At 43.1% G+C, this 17,058-nt stretch overlaps 1 long non-coding RNA gene across 1 annotated transcript in view; it reads right to left on the bottom strand.

Annotated features, from left to right (window-relative positions):
* The window catches only part of LOC138152238 (uncharacterized), a 22,389-nt gene extending 5,658 nt beyond the window's left edge, over positions 1 to 16,731 (bottom strand). Inside the window, exons 1-2 of the long non-coding RNA XR_011166064.1 lie at positions 16,299 to 16,731; positions 14,388 to 14,995 (exon numbers count right to left, since the gene is read on the bottom strand). This is a non-coding gene — a long non-coding RNA (uncharacterized lncRNA). The remainder of the gene's footprint in view (positions 1 to 14,387; positions 14,996 to 16,298) is intronic.
* Between the last annotated feature and the right edge of the window lie 327 nt (positions 16,732 to 17,058).

Raw genomic sequence — 17,058 nt, 5'->3', positions numbered from 1 at the left:
GGAAGGAAGGAAGGAAGGAAGGAAGGAAGGAAGGAAGGAAGGAAAGATATGAAATAGAGTCCAGAAAATAAAATGTATCACTATAGTAAGACTCTGGACTTACTCTCCCATCTCTTGCACGAAATAGCAGGTCATGTCCCAAAACTCAATTAGCTACATCACCTTGATAGGGTTCTGAAAATCCAGGATTCCATTTTTTTTCTAACAATGTCAATTGATAGTGATTAGTACCTTAATTAGTACCTGAATATCATCTATCCAATTGACATCAATTAATTTTTACCAAGGGATATTTACTGAAAAGTTAACTCCTATCAAGAGTCAAAGTACAAAAACATCTGAACTGTGGCACACTCTTCCCTCTACCACCTTGAACTCTAGGGAAAGTGGGTCCTAACTTCAGGTGGCTGCTACTAAACATTCTTCTCAAGAAGTTCCTATTCTAGGTGTGGTATAATAAATGAATTACTCCCTTGTTGTAGAACATGGTTTCTTGGCTAGTGAGTTAATCCATTGCTGGGCTAGGTCCTGCAGGTCACTCCTTGGAGCTGTACTCTCACTGAGCTGTTTCCACAAACACTAGTATGGACTCCAGTTCTTGGACTTCTGGTGGCTCTTCTGACGTTCAAAGCTCACCAGGTCATAGCCTCGTCTATCCCATCTTCTATTGATGTACAAATAAGAAAGAATGAAACACAACGGAGACAGAGAAACAATGGTGTCATGTACTCAAGGTCACATAGCAACTGAGATGTGGTGATCAAAACTTTAGGCTTTCCTCTCCACCTAGAGGCTTATAGAATTGCCAACAGGAAAGAAAGCTTGATTTGGCCTTTTGTATGCTCACTCATTTCTGACTCAGAAGCCAATAAAAAAGCTTCTCCCACCCCCACTCAATAATCAGACTAAAATAATCACAGAATACCTACTAATGTTATGAACCAGGGAAAGCAGGGTCTTTCAATTACATGTCATCACTCATTTCTAGAAGCAAGTTCACCAAACCCTCACGTGGGTTGGCAATGGGCAATGACCATTGTATACAGGAAAGACTTGGCTTTTACCAGTCCTTCATTACATTAGAAAGTCTTGACATCCTTAATCAACAATTAAAAGCTAATACTAGGGGCGGCCAGGTAGCACAGCAAGTAAGAGCACCGGCCCCAGTGTTGAGAAGACCTGGAGATTGAATCCTGGGCTCAGACACTTAGCAACCACCCAGAAACACCTGGCCGTGTAACCTGAGCAAGTTACTTAACCCCAATTGCTTAGGGGCAGCCAGGTGGCTCATCGAGTAAGGCTCCAGTGTTGGGATGACCTGGATCAAATCCGGGCTCGGATACTCAGCACCACACCCAGAAATAACTGGCCGTGTAACCTTGAGCAAGTTACTTAACCCTGATTGCTTTAAAAAAAAAAAAAAAGCTAATACCAAAAGGTTAAGGTGTTACAAAGAGTCAAGGAAGTGCAAAGAATTAATTCAAACATATAATTCAAAGCAAATAATTCAAACATAGTAATGATAATAAAATAGGCTAAAAGCATTCCAACACAACAAAAAATACAGGCTGGATTAACCATGAAAGAGAAATCTTGTGTACCATTAAAACAATGAATGACAAAACAGTTAAATTAAAAAAAAAACTAGAGTATCTTCTGGGTTTTTCTTAACAGATTCATATTCATTGATGCTTTTCAAGTTCATAATAATAAAAATTATTTTTAAAAAAGAAATTATCATCTCTACAAAATTAGAAAGTAGCAAGTCGGGCAAGATCCATAATTTTTGGCTCAAATACTTCATAGTAGTACATGAATTATGAGAAAAATACTTTACTGATATGGGACTGATTCCACTTTTCTTAACAGAACACATTATATATTTATTAACAAAAAGATAAGAATACCAGTGACCTTTCTAAATATAGGCCAATATTGTGTTTATGAAGAAAGAATTCATAGCCTATATTAGTCAGAAAATCTATAAGCATTTACCACCACCACCCCCAAAAGCCTATTAACCGAGAAGCAAAAAAGGTTTGCCAAAAAGGCCCAGGGAGTGTAAAGTGCAAGTCATTATTGATTTGTTAATTACTATTTAGACCCTTCAAAAGCACCTAAAGACTAAAGAATTAGAGTTTGAATGCTAAGGTCTAATAAAAATAATAGATGAAGATGATACAGATACCCTGGTCTCCACTAGGCATAGAACATGAGATTATCAATGAAAAAGCTGCAGCTATGTATGATGCTTTTGTTTGTTTTTATGTGGCTGATATCTGGAGAGAGCCTATCAAATGACTAAGATCGAAGAAGGGTATCAAAAGACACTCCATGAGTGACAACCATATGAACTCAACCAACAATATGTTGATGAAGAAGGATCAAACAAATATCTGAGTAATGTAAGTTGATTTATGCAAAAGGAGGACTTGGTTCAGAGGAAGACTTAGTGTTACCAGAAACCATAGAAAGGTTATCCCCAAGGAAGTTTATATTTATTGGTCTGAGCAGTTTATAAATGTAATGGTGGGAACTGTGCAACATATCAAATTAATGTGTAAAGCACATTGTAAAAATTTAGTATCTATTTGGAATATCTAGAAAGAAATAATCAAGTGGTCAGAATTATATGCCAGAACTCACTGACCTTTTATAAACTAGCAGATCCCAAATCTTTGTATATAAACCCCTAAAATATTCCTGAGAATTCAATAAATACTCTACTGCAACTGGAGGATTATTACAGACATAGGTTATTTATAATTACCTAGACATAATATTGTTTCATAAAAATGTAAAGACAATGTTTTTAATAACTAATACCATGATGAATATTGAATCTTCAAACTACATAGATTAAAGAACATTGAAAATTTGGAGACCTAGTGAAAGAAATTATAATGATATGGGAACAGAGAAAGATACATGTCACCCATATACTCTTGTCTGCTATTTGAGTTACCCAAAAGATGTTTTCAGTGAATGTAAGCGAATCTAATCAAAGATATGATTACATACCAGTACTTTCATTCAATAACAAGAACAACAATCAAAAAATCATTTTAACCCCTGTATAAGAGTCTGCAGTACATTAAATATAAGAGAATAATAACCAATCAATCGATAAGTATTTTAAAGTGCCTACTATCTGCCAGGTACTGTAATAGCAGGATATGGATTTTTCTTTGGACTCTCTATGTCTGAACCCCATCAAAATAGGTGAAAAAATGAGGTAATATTGATGATGGAGATAATAACCTTGAGAATTAAAAAAAATTAACTGTACTTGAACTAGAGAATCATTATGGACAAAATTGGTTATGTCCACAATCACCCAGCCTTACCATAAAAATCAAGAATGATATTTTAAATAATCTGTTTAGAACTGAATGTTACTATACCAAATATTCAGAATCTTCACACTACCTGGAATAATAACTCTCAAAATCTAGAAAGCCACTGGAAAAAAGTAAAACTATGTAAGAATAGGATGATGCCCATGTCGGCCCATTATTCTATCTGCTAATGGAGTTGTCTTGCAGATATTTTCAGGTTAGAACAATAGCATGTTAGGGTAAGAAGAAGTCTATAAGGGTGGCTAGGTGGCACAGTGAATAGAGCACTGGCCCTGGAGTCAGGAAAGCTGAGTTCAAATCCTGCCTCAGACACTTAACACTAGCCATGCAACCTTGGGCAAGTCACTTAACCCCAATTGCCCAGCCTTCCCCCTCCTCCCCTCCAAAAAGCGAAAACAGAAACAGAAACAAGCCCTAACTCTCCCTGCAAAAAACCCCTTTATTTAAAAAAAAGAACTCCATATAATTCCCTAGAATTTTTAGAGATTAGGAAATTGAGACCCAGAGAGGTGAAATAACTTACCCAAGATTGCACAGTTGGTAGTGACCAAGCTAGGACCAGAACCAAGAGTTACCTAATTCCTAGTACAAAGTATTCTTTCCACCACACCAAACATTTCCAATATCTCAAAAAACATTCTCCCCTTCTGTATCCCTGGAGGACACTCTACCTCCTTGAAAAGGGGGACAATAAGGTCCATTCCAACTTCAGATCAGACTTGCTCTAGGTTGGATCTAGGGATGCTTGCAGCACCTTGAAAGAGACCAAAAGTCCCACGTATGTAAGAACTCAGGAAAAAATTCAATATTTTGAAGATCTTTCAGTCCAATCTCCAAAAATTCTGAGAGGAGGAAAGGAATAATATGAGTTTTGCCACCATGAAATCAACTTCAATATCAAACTTCCCTTCTAATTCTTAATGATTTCCTTCCTGTGGACACTTCCATCTCTTTGAAAACTTGATCCAGGAGATGTTTATCCAGAATTTTACCTATTTTATCCCTGTAGATTGCAGATCCTATCTATAGCTATTATTCCACAATCCTCAGGTTTTATATATATCTCTGTAGAGATGAGCCATTATCCTCAAATACCCTGAACATGAGAGTGTTCCAGGGTTTTGTCAGACTGGTCAGATTCCAAGAATGGAATTCCCTTCACCAGGGAAGAATGTGAGGGGATAGGGTTTTGAGCTTCAGGTAATGGTAAACTGGCAATGTACTTTATAATCTCAACAGCTAAGGGTAGACCACCTCTCTCTTTTTGGCATGTTTTTCCTACCCAGTCTTCCCAGTGTAATCTCTGTTTCAAATGTCTATATCACAGATAGATTATTTTTAGATTACTATTACTGTCTCTTTAAGACTACAAAAGCTCAAATATAATTTTGAGGAAAAAAATAGTTTGTGTAGGAACTTTTGCAGTAACAGTTGAGAAAACTGCTTAATGTGAAATATGTTCCCTTATGTGGTCAGTAATAGGATCTATTAAAAAATCCATGGAGTATAATACATACAGGGAGAAGATGAGTAGAACGTCCTTTGTCGGAACTTTTTTTAAAGTAATTAAAAAATTTGTTTTTAGTTTTCAACAATGTTAGAACTATTTCTAACTATTATAAAGTTATAAAGACAATTAACTTATAAAAATTATAAAGAGAATTCTCTAAAGAGTGTGTGAGGAACTGGGGGGGAGACTATTCTTGAAGTGAAATATTAAGATTAACAAAATACATTAGTCAATATCTTGAGTGAACTGAATGTTATGAGACTGAGTTTCCAGACAACTGAAGAGTAGTAAACTACGATTATATTGAGGACTTGAAGTAACACAGATTGACATTGACCATAGTTAAAATATTGTAAATAGTTACATATGTCTTTATGTTAGTATTGATTTTATTTGTCAATAACTTACATTTATTTATTAATTTTAATATGTATTTAATCATAGATTGTTGTCCAAACCTTTGTGACCCCATGGACCATGACTATCCATGGAATTTTTCTTGGCAAAGACTTTGGAGTGATTTGCCATTTTATTTAGTGGATTAAGGCTAATAGAAATTAAGTGACTTGCCCATGATCACATAACTTGTAAGTGTCTGAGATCAGATTTGAACTCGGGTTTTCCTGACTTTAGGCCCAACTCTTTATCCAGTGAGCCTCTAAATCATAGATAAGTAAGGCTAATTACTATTGGGAAAGGAGATTTCCTTCAAGAAGTTAAGTGAATGAAGACATCTTCTTATGTGATCACTTATACTTGGCACAATTCTCCCTTGACTATTTCTCAAAAGAAAGTAACTGGAGAGTTCTAGTAACAACCAGGAGAACTATTTGTCTTCAAGGAATCATAGAAGTTGATTGGAATAATACTTCTCATGCACAAAAGGCATCCCCACTGTAATATACCAGACAAGTTGTGATCCCATCTCTGCTGAAACACCCACCACCTCTCAAGACAGCCTATTCCACTTTAAACTTCTCTAATTGTTATGATGTTTTCCTGACATAGAACCTAAATAGATCTCTTTGCAACTTCTTGGTTCTGTCCCCTGGGGTCAAACAAAACAAGTTTATCCCTCCTTCACATGACAGCCCTTCAGTACTTGATGACGAGCTCTCTCCTGAGCTTTCTTTTTTCCAAGTGAAATATACCTCACATGTCATGGGGGGCCATTGGCAATTATCTTGACTTATGTCTTGCCACTGGACTCCAATGACTGGAGGAGAGAGTGAGGCTGATGATGTTGCACAGTCCTGCCTCACTTAAATCCTTACTTCAATCACTTGCGGTTCAAGACATCACCCTCCTGATCACCTTCAAAACCCAAGGACGAATAACAACTATATATCATGGACTCAAAGCTATCCTCTCTTTGTTGCCCTTCTTTAAGCACTCTCCAGCTTATCATTGTCCTTTTTAAACCAGGGTGACCAGACCAGAAAACAATACTTCAGATGGGGTCTAATGAGGGCAGAGTAGGACTATCACTTCTCTCTTCCTGGAAGCTATGCCTTTCTTAATACAGCCCAAGATCAAATGAGCTTTTTTTGGCTGCCACATCACCCTACTGGCTCCTACTGAGGTTGCAGTCCACTAAAACGCCAAGATCATATTTATTAACAACTGTTGCCTCTCAATTTCACCCTCATTTTCTACTTATGGAGAAGTGTATTTTTTTTTTGGACTCAAGCGTAAGACAGGTTGAAGTAGGTGACCTCTGACTTTCATTCTAGCACTATTTTTATAACCCCATGACTACATTTTCCTACTGAATTTCATCTTATTCGATTCAGTCCAATCCTCTTGGATCCTGACATTGTCATTTGGTGTGTTAGCTATCCTTCTCAACTTTATCTGTGAATTTAAAAGGCATGCCACTAGTGCCTTTGTTAGAGTCATTGATAAAAATAAACAGCATAGGGCTAAGGGAATTGTGTGGATTGAATGAGTCATATTGACTCCCTCTTGTGACTCAGTTCTAGAGCTAGTTCAGTTCTCTTTCTATCTAATTATGGGTCTAGTCCAATTTCTGTCTTGTGAGAAAACTTTATTCAATCATGAGAATTGTGAGAAAATATTATTGCTTTGTTTGAACCTAGCCCTAAATGGCTTAGAAGCTGGACTACCTCTATCTTGTTGCTTAGAGACCTTAACTAAGGATCTAAGTTATGCTGACCAGAAAGCTAGAGAGATCCAAAGATTAATACAAGGAGTTTTCTCACAATTTTACATCTCAAGTAACCCATATGTCTTATCTGAAAACTGATTCTGTACTAGTCAATCAGTTATTGTTCCCATGTTCTTTTGATTGAATTCAGACCCTTGGGGTAGGATGTCTCTTTTTCTGATTCCAAGGAATTGTACCTGTTTGCTCTCCCCCCTCAAATTGGAAAGTCCTTAATCTTTCCCCCAATTAGAAATCAGATCACCTTGTATCTTGCTTTATATCCTGTTAATTGTTTTCTTTTAATGCATAAAAATCTGTCTCCTCTAGTGTCAAGCCAAGGAGGCCTGGTCCCAATTTGTTATGAAATTGGCATGCATTGCTCAATAAACTGATATGCTTGGAAGCTCAAACCTTTGATTCCTCAGTTACTTCAGATTTCACCTGTCACGGGACCAAGCATGGATCCCTGGGTACCCTTCTGCCATTGAATCATTAATCTAATACTTCTTCCTGGAGGTCTGCTCAAAGCCTCTGGGTGGAAAGAGAGAGGTGGTACTCAGACAAGCATGAGTGTGGAGTTCTGTCTTTCTGTCCCTGGAATATCCTTGCAATTGTTTTTCTTGCATTTAGGTAAAAGAGTATTGGAGTTAACTGTGATCTTTTAAGCTTTGAAAAATTGGTAGGGTGCGCTGACCGAGGTCCAGGAAGTAGAGTCCATACTCAAACTTGCTAGCAGCTGAGCCTAGTATATCCTCCTAGACCTGAAGATAGATCCCAGCCCATCAGTGAATATACTCTGAGCTTGTGTGTTCTGTAATTCTGCTCTATTTGGAAATGAATTAGATAGCAAGCTCAAGTCAGACTCATTGGCCTATAATTTAGAGACTCCACCCTCTTACTTTTTTTTTAAATAAAGATATTTCCCCTCTCCAAAATGTGATGGTACCTTCTCCCCATTTTCCAACATCTTTCAAGTATCATTAATGGTGTCTTGTTCATTGTATTTGCTAGTTCCTTCAATATCTGAGGATGTGTCTAGCCAGGTGACTTAAATTCATCAATTGCAGCTAGATCCTCCCTTACTGCATGTACCCCCCTTACTTAACTTATACAGCAATTCTCTGTTAGTCATTTTTGTTCTGTTATTTCCAATGTAAAGGTCATTCTTCTTTGCAGAGAAAACAGAAACAAAATGAGGTGAGCAGCTTTGTGTACTCTGGTGTCAGTTATCACTGTCCCATCCACTCTAAAGAGAGGTCCTATCCTTCCTTTGAGCCTCTTTTTTTTCCTTCCAATATACCTTTAAAAACCATTTTTGTTGTCCTTAGCTTCCCTTGCCAGCCTCAGCTCATTCTGAGCTTTAGCATTCCTGATACTATTTTTACAGGGCCATGCCACACGCTTACATTCATCTCCTCTTAGCTGGCCTTGCCTTAATCTTCTGCATATTTATTTTAAAAATCAAAGTTGGTTGACCAGTTCTCTGTGGATTCACATTAATCTCTTTAGACAAGTCCTATTCTTTCCTTCTCATTGCAATTGTTTCCCTTCGTGTCACCAGAATTTCAATCTTGAGCATGTTCCATCCCTCCTGGGCTGACTTTCCTTGAAGCATTTTAGTCCTGAGGTCTGATCTATCTTTTCTCTGAATCCTTTAAAACATGCTTTCCCAAAATCTGGGGTATGTGTCAGACCATGCTAAGATTTCTTCTTCTCTATCACAAACTATAGTATAGAATGGTCACTTCTCTCTCCAAGGTTCCCATCTTTTCCACTCTAGCAAGCAGTTCCTTCCTATTAGTGAGAATCTGGTCAGAAGAATTTATTCTTGTTGGTTCCTCCACCTTTTGAAGGATGAAATTATTATGGAGGCAAGTCAAAAAGCTACAGCTCTTCATTTGGCAGGGAAGGTGATGGGAGAAGGGAGAGAAAGAGAGATAGACAGAGACAGATATAGGAAGAAACAGAGACAAAGAGACGGAGAGGGTGCTCCAGCAGATGTCTGGATAATTGAAGTCCCTCATCACCTACCCCTGTGCCAGTTTTATGATCTGTTTCACAAACTCTGACTATCCCTTCATCAAATTCTCTGCATGAGATTCAATCCAAAGCTCTTGTCACTTGCCTTTATCTTTGAATCCCTGTGGAGATAGGCAAAGTAGTCAAGGTGGATCCATTGCCTTTAGAAGGATATTTATACCCAAGTTATTACAGTTCCATGCCTCAGAAGGCATGAGTGTCTAGGCTTGAATCACAAGCTTCTATAAGTCATGTTTCTTTTAACCCTGGGCAACTCATTAAGCCTCTATTAGCCTCAGTTTCTTCATGTGTTAAATGGGGATAATAATAGCACCTACCTCACAGGATTGATGTGAGGGACAAATGAAATAATCTATAAAAAGCACTTTATAAACCTTAGGGCCTTGTATCCAGTACCACAACACACACACACACACACACACACACACACACATACATGCAAACACACTCTCATACACACAATGTCCCAAAGTCTTAGTGCAGCTTAACCTAAAACTGCACTAAGATTTTTGGAACATGATACATAATTATTTTGAAAAAAATTACATGCAAGTGATTATTAATAACTACTTCCCTTTATGTTGATAATATTGATGACAATGATGGACAATAAGGATAACTAAAGTCGGGCAAAGATATCAAAGGACTGATCATAATTTTCCCCTTTTTCTCTATGTGTATTCTTCCTTCAGGAGAAGTACTTCCAGCCACCCACCTAGCACATAATAAAAGGAACTGGTATCTTAAGTCAATGGGCTTTAGTGAAATGAACATGGGACGTGGCAACAGAAGACCAGGGTTTGAATTCTCCACTCTGCAACCTCCTAATTATGTGACCCTTAATCTTTATGAGTTGAGATGTCAATTTCCTCATCAGGCAAAGGGTCATTATAGCATTTCCACTACATATATCACAGGGCTGTTATAAAAATTACTGCCATTTTATGCAGGTAAGGTTTGTACAGTGCTTAGATTATCTCTTTTGTCCCTCACCGCCATCCTGGGAGGTAGGTGTTTTTATTATCCCCATTTTACACATGAAAAAAACTGAGGCTAATAGAGGCTTAATGAGTTGCCCAGGGTTACACCAGTATCTGAGTCAAGATTCAAATCTACTTCTCCCTGACTTCAAGTTCAACACATTATCCATTACACTATCTCCCTACATGAAAAAATTGCTATATGAAAGTGAGTTATTTTATCTTACCACCATCATTCCTTATTAAACCTTTAGAACTGGGCTGGAGGGAATTTCAGTTATTCAGTCTTGGTCAATTGTTCTGGGTTTGTTTGTTTGTTTTTACCTCTGTGATAGAAAGGGAGGTGTGGGAAAGGGCAAACAACCACTGAACCCAGCTTTGTAAAAGCCTTCAGAGGAAAGGAGAGGAGAGGGAGAGAGAGAGAGACCTGGGGTGGGGTAGCAATATTGACAAATTTCAGATTATTCCCTCAGAAAAGCAAAATAAATAAATGAGTGTACCCAGAACTACAGAGGATGTTAACAGTGGGGCTGAAGGGAGCATCCATCCATCCTATCATGCCTGGCCCCTAGCCTGTGATTAATTTGACTCCCTCTCTCTCAGGCTATGTGTACACCTCTGCTTGACAAGGAGCCTGCTTGCTCCTTCGTGCTGACTCTGCAGAACCAAACACACAGACCATTCGTGCTCAGAGAAGAAATCATCAGAGATATATGGGGGGGAGCGAGGGAGTGGGGGGGGGGAAGACATTCTTCACCAAAAATTCATCCAGTCCTTCTAGCTCTTGAGCTCTTTTCTATGGGCTAGCATTCTGTTCTTCTGTTCATCTCAGTCCTGCTTCATCAGTTACAGCTTCCCAGCCATTTCCCATCTTTTTCGAGGTCTGCCATCCTGTGCTCAGACCTGTACAGCTGCAATAAGAGAACTGCCGAGCTTGGTCTTCTCCCTATCTAGCTATCCTCCTACATCCTATCATGATCATCTCCCGTTTCCAGTAATCAGGACATTTTTTTTAGATGGTGGACATAGAACACAAAGGATTAAGGGTAATTTTTCAGCCCCTACCATTGATGAAAAGAAAGAGGAGAATGGGTGGGGAGAGAGGAGAGAAAAAAGGGGGAGAGGAGTGAAGGGAAGAAAAGGAGAGAGGGAAAGGAGAAAGAATGGAGAAGAGATTCATGAGAGGGGAGGGAAGGGGAGAGAGAGGCACTTCATAGAGTAGGGGATGGAAGAGGAGCAGTTTTCATAGGAGGGGAAGGTAAGGGAGAGAGCTGCTTCAAAAGTGAGAGGAGGAGAGGAAGCGGCTTCACATGGGAGGGGAGAGAGGAGCAGCTTCGTTGGGAAGGGGAGGGGAGAGGGAGTAGCTTCACAGGGGAGGGGCGGGGGAGAGGGAGCAGCTTCATAGAAGGGGGAGAAAGCGTCTTCAAAGCGGAAGAGAAGGGTGGAGGAAAGGGAGCATCTTCGGGGGGGGGGGGGAGGAAGAGGGAGTAGCTTCATACTGGAAGGGAAGGAAGAGAGATTGGTTTCATAGTGCTTTCTTCCATCCACCTCTAGAATTGATCATGCATTGAAGGTTGTCTCCCTTCTCAACACCCTTTCAGGTGCAGTGCCTGATTCCCTAATGTGAGGTTGTATCATCCTATTTCTTGTAGAGAGCTTGTATCACGTAGTAATTTGTAATCCTTTAAATAGCCACAGACTCAAACTGGGCATGGTCACCATTTGACTTTATAGGAGGATAACTATAAAAGAATTTAGCTCCTGCAGGGATCTCTGTTGCATTGTGTTGTCTCTCAAGCTGTTTCCTGTGTACAAAATCTTCCCAATAGTAAGCTCTCTCAGGGCAGGGGCATTCTATTACTTAAATATGCCTCGCTGCGTCTAGTCCGAGACTCTGCAGCGTGGGTGCTCAATAAATGTTGCTGTTTGACGGACAAGCAATTGAAATGGAAAGGAATGAAGAAGAGCACTTTCTGGGTTGAAGTAAAAATCACTTATTTTCCGTAAAGAGAAGGTGGGTGGGAAGGATCGTAGGAGAGGAGAAAGAAGAGAGGAATTAAAAATCCAGGAGTTGGTTTCACTTTGATCCACTCCTTCTGGGCAAATCCATTCATTTCAAGTGAAGCCAAGGCGGGCCCCCATCCCTGTCTCACCCCAGTCTGGAGAGCCGGGAAGCCAAGGGAGTGAGGCTTCGGAAATGAACGAAGTGGTCAGACTGGTTTCTAGAGCCAAGCACAGAATCAACATGAGCTGGGAATCATTAGCTTTGGAGTGCAGAGCCCTGGAGGCTCGGAGCGGCTGGGGGTGATTAGAACCTGCCTTTAGTGGGGTTTGAGTTGTTTTTTTTTTTTTTAACACAAAGGGGGTGACACTAAGGGAGAGTAGGTAAAGAAAAAGGGAAGGTGCGGTCTCAGCCTCTGTCTAGGATCGGAGGGCTTTTCGGGGAATTCGCATTTACATTTTGTAAAAGCACAAAATGTGACCCCCACTTCTTGCTGGATTAGGAAGAATTCTGATTCTTCTCTCTGCTTTGCGTTAAGGGAGTTGATAAAGGAAGTACCTCGAGGAATGGGGATATGAGTCGATCGTCTGAGGCTGGTATTTGTCCCAGAGGTTGTGTTTAGAACCTGAAAGAAATGCTATCGGAAGAAATGGATCTAAATGGATTCCGGGAATCGAGTCTTCCTGGACTGAGATAGCCACGTGTTCCCACCTTGGCCAAGCCCTTCCCTAAGACTGCAGACCAGGATGCTACGTATTGGGGAAGGGGAACTGTGAGGGGGGTGGGGAGGCAATCCTACCCCATTCTACCCTCCCCCCTCACTACTAGTAGCGACACTTTGAAAACCACTAGATCTCCACACACACATTACCACCACCACCACCACCACCCACGTCCCCACCCCACATCCCTTCTCCTTGAAGTTTGAGCTCCTTTCCTGCAGAGAAATCGAAAGTAAAAGCTGAGGGCCCGGGGAGGCAATTGAGGGAACCTAACTGCCGCCCTAGAAAATGGGGTAACCTGTTCCCTTCTGTTACCGAAAGCCCCTGAAGAACAAGAGGATGTTAAAAGCAGCAAACATGCCTCTGCCTTCCAGGGAATGCAACAGAGGAAAACTGGGGAATAAAGGAGAATATCTGTCTCCTGGCTGGGAGCCCCGAGGATGAAGATGCCTCCCAACCTCTTTTCAATCCCAAAGGGGAAATAACGTCCTGTTGCTCCTCCTTCATTGTGTCAGGCAGGGTTTGCAGGGGCTGGGGACCCGGGACGAGACACCCCCCCGCCGGGGGAGCCCCTTGGGGAAGGCGGGTGGATAGCCTTTCAACTGGCCCCCGGGACTGGGATGGGTCTGGCCCCAGCACTTGGGCCCCTACTCGATGGACCCCGGGCACCGCCCTCTAGGACCAAGTCAGGGATAGAGGGATCGGGTCCAGGGGCAGCCCTCTGGGAGAGCGAGAGGGGGCTGGTTTTGTCTGCTCCTTCTCGGCTTTGGGAAAGCACCAGCCCCCGTTACAAAATGGCGGGGGAAAGGATGATATCACAGGCACTAGCCACGCGGAGCAGCAGCTCGGCTCTCCCTGCAATGCAGCACCGAGTGGGGAGGGGGGACGGGCGAGGGCGGGGAGCCGGACACCAGCTTCTTCCGGGGGGTGGGGGCCCGGGCCGAGCCCCCCTCCTTGGGCTACTAGCTCTACCTCAGCTTCCCCTCCCCCCCCCGCCACTAGCTCCCCCTCTCGCCCGCCCCCCACGCGGGCCCAGTCCGGCGGCGCGGCCGCCGCAGACTCCCCCTCTCTCCGCAGAGCCCCAGCTAAGGCAGCTGCAGAAAATGGCTGCCAAAGCAGCGCCAGCCACCACGCTGCCGTACGGGAAGAGGCGAAAGGCTCCCCCCACTTCCCTCGCCTCCACGCTCCTCCTCCGCAGCCCCCATCCGGCGCCCCCCGCGGGGCCTTCCCGCACCCAGCCCGGGCGCCGAGCTGCTCCGACAGTTGGAAAGGGGAGTATGACATTTTTACCTGCCAACTGGGAAGGGCAGGGTACTGAGCGGCGTGCACATCCGACACTCCCCCAGCCCTCCCCCCTTCACCCCACCCCACACGGACACACCCAAAGTCCCCCTTTTCTTCCCCAAGCAGGGTCGTTTTACAGTAGAGAGAAAAATAAATACTGATTACTAAGTGTTAAGCCCCGAGAAACACAAAACCTGCCTCCATTAATATATCTAGTATATGTACATTTTCTCGAATCAAATGCATCAAAGTGCGACTAATCCAGCCAAAGATTACCCTCCTTGCAGGAAAAAAAAAAAAGAAATTTTGCCAGCCTAAAATACCGAAAGATTTGCGCCCGGAACTTCCAGGAGATGATCCGGGTGAATGCCCTCGGCTTGCCACGTACTCTATCTAGCAGGTGCAGGGAGGCTCGGTGACCGCGGCCTCCCAACCTGGCCTCGATTCAAAACCCAGCTCACCCTGAAGGGGCCCCTCCCAGGGTCCCACTGGGATGCTTCTGCCAGGAATGGGAAACCTCCAAAGGAGGCAGCTTCAGCACAGGCTGGACTTGGAGTAGGGGGGTGAAGGTTCGGGGGATGTGGGGTGGCGCGGGAGGAGGTATATAACCCGGTTGGGAAGAAGAGAAACTTTTCGGAGTGATACAAGCGAGCCGGGGGTAAAAACGAAAAATGTGTGACTGGGGAACCTCTTTATTGGATTAGGGTTCTAGACCCCAAACCAAGCAGAGTGCAACCTATCCTGCCCGCTGCTCCCCCAGACTCTGAAGTGGAATCACAATCCAACGTCGGGCTGAATGGGAGACGTGGGGGGAGGAGGGTTGTTGATTCATATTTGTTTTGCGTTTGTGTGTGTTACGTCTAACAAGTTCTCCTCCTCCTCAGCCCCTCCCCTCCAACTGTTTTCAACTCTTCTTAGCGACTCTTCCAGTCTGAAAAACATACATAAAATTACTGGGATTGGGACTAGGTCAAAGAAATTTTAATCATAGAATTGGTTTAGTTGTTTGATTACGTGGGCTTGTTGTCAGGAGTTTGGAGCGGTGGGGGTGGGGTGGGGAGAAAGAAGGGCGCCTGAGTCCTTGGAAGTGCCAAGACTGGGGTCGGGAATGGGAGAGGCGGGGTCTGCCTACATTTGATACAGCCGATCACCAGTCTTTGGGGTCTTTACCTACATAAAGCTTTGATGTTCTTCATATATATACAATAGCAAGCTATCTGCGTGTGTTTGACGTAAAGAATGTTTCTATTTGTGCGCCACTAGCTTCAGTAGCACCAGGTGATCTGTTGTACTTGTGCTTATGTGACATGGCTGCGGATATATGCATGTTATATGTGCTTCAAGGAAACATGTGATACATGTCATGTGCTAACCACCCAAGACCTACGAAAGATTGTAGAGTACTGGGGAAAGCTGCTGACCAGTGTCCCTATGCATTAAGGGAAATCTCGTTTTCTAGCAGAGAAAACACGGAAGCAGCAAATCTCAGCCAAGGTCAGGGAAAGAGATACGGCGCTGGCACCAAGCAGGGGCTGTTTCTGCAGCACACAGCACTTCCTTCCTTCGAAACAGCCATGAAGCAGACTATCTAACTAAATATACAGAAAAGCGAAGGCTGTTCCTTGCTCCCGAACCCCACCCGGCTTGGTCTGTGTTCTCTTGGGAAATGTCAGTTATTCAGAAAGAAGGTCGGAGGGCAGGAGCGGGATTGCTCAAGCGAAGATCGGGGTCACCGTACCCCTCCGACCACACTTCATCCATCCCAGACCTCAGACTGTGCGGTTGAGTGCTTCCCCAAACTAGACTGCTCATCCTGGAGAATCTGCCCAGTAGGGGACAGTGCTGAGCGTGTCCCGTGGTGACAGGTGGGGAGAGCTAGTCCACAACCTCTTCCAAATGGTCGCCTTTTGGCCTCCTTGGCGGTGTACAAAGGAGTCCGGGAGTGATAGTCTCTCTCTGACCTTGGGGTAGGGGTTGGAGGAGAGAACAAACACTAGAATACGAGACCATATATAGGAATACACGGGGTCTCTTCCACTAGAGGTGTTGGTGTGGGTGCATGCGCCTATGTGTATTCAAGTGTGTGAAGATGGGCGTCATACTAATAAAGTCCAATGTCACCCACTCCCTGAACCTGTTTGCGGGTGAGCTTCTAAGGCCCTTAAGGGAATCGAAGACCTCCCTGTCTTGGGGCTCTACAGTAGTCTAAAACTTCCCCTCCCCCCACCACTTACCCTTCAGGGTGGCCGACGGGGAGTGACCCAAGGTCAGACGTTGAACTTATTTGGGCTCTGTCACCTCTTCTTCAATGCCCTGAATTCTCCAGGATCTTTCCCAGAGAAGCAAGGAAAATCGCTCATTATTTATTTTTCTGTTCCTAATTTTGCTTCTAGATTCCTCAACAACTGGCAGGTTTTTAAAAGAACGTTTTTGAAGGAGCATGGTTTTAGTAGTAGTAATACTAATATGGAAAACTCTCCCTGCAGGGGACAACCTGGTCGACGTTAATTTGATTATGCCTTAATAAATAAATCCAACCCTGGCTTAATCCATTCTCAGCCTTCTGCATATTTTATTTCCTCCTCTCCTCTGCTAATTGTTCTAACCACCTTCTATGAGATTCACAAAACGAAGAGAAAAAATGATTCCTAGATCTCTGCATGTATATATGTGTGCGCGCACGCGCGCGCGCGCGATGTGGAGCTGCTACTGGGCTGCAGCTATTGCTTTCCCCCCCACCCCGCCCCTCCATCCATTCCCAAAGTCCCCTCCCCCATCCGGGGCTTCCCGCTCCTTTGCTGCTCCTTTTTCTGCCCGCTTTGGGGAGGGGGGAGTGCGTGGGGAAAGAGTGGGAGGCTGGGTAGGAGTGGAAAAGGGGGGCAAAGAGAGGCAAGTGAAAAGAAAAGACGGGGGAGGGAGGTGTTGGAAAGAGAGGGAAGAAAAAGGGGGAAGGAGAAAAAAGAGGGGAAGAAGGGGGTGTAAAGCAGAGAAGGA

The sequence above is a fragment of the Petaurus breviceps genome, unplaced genomic scaffold (assembly GCF_028583685.1).
Source record: "Petaurus breviceps papuanus isolate PSGF00001 unplaced genomic scaffold, PetGlider_PUasm1.0 90925, whole genome shotgun sequence".
Taxonomy (NCBI): Eukaryota; Metazoa; Chordata; class Mammalia; order Diprotodontia; family Petauridae; genus Petaurus; species Petaurus breviceps.
The sequence above is the reverse complement of the archived record's forward strand: the minus strand, read 5'-3'. Positions and strand labels throughout refer to the sequence as shown.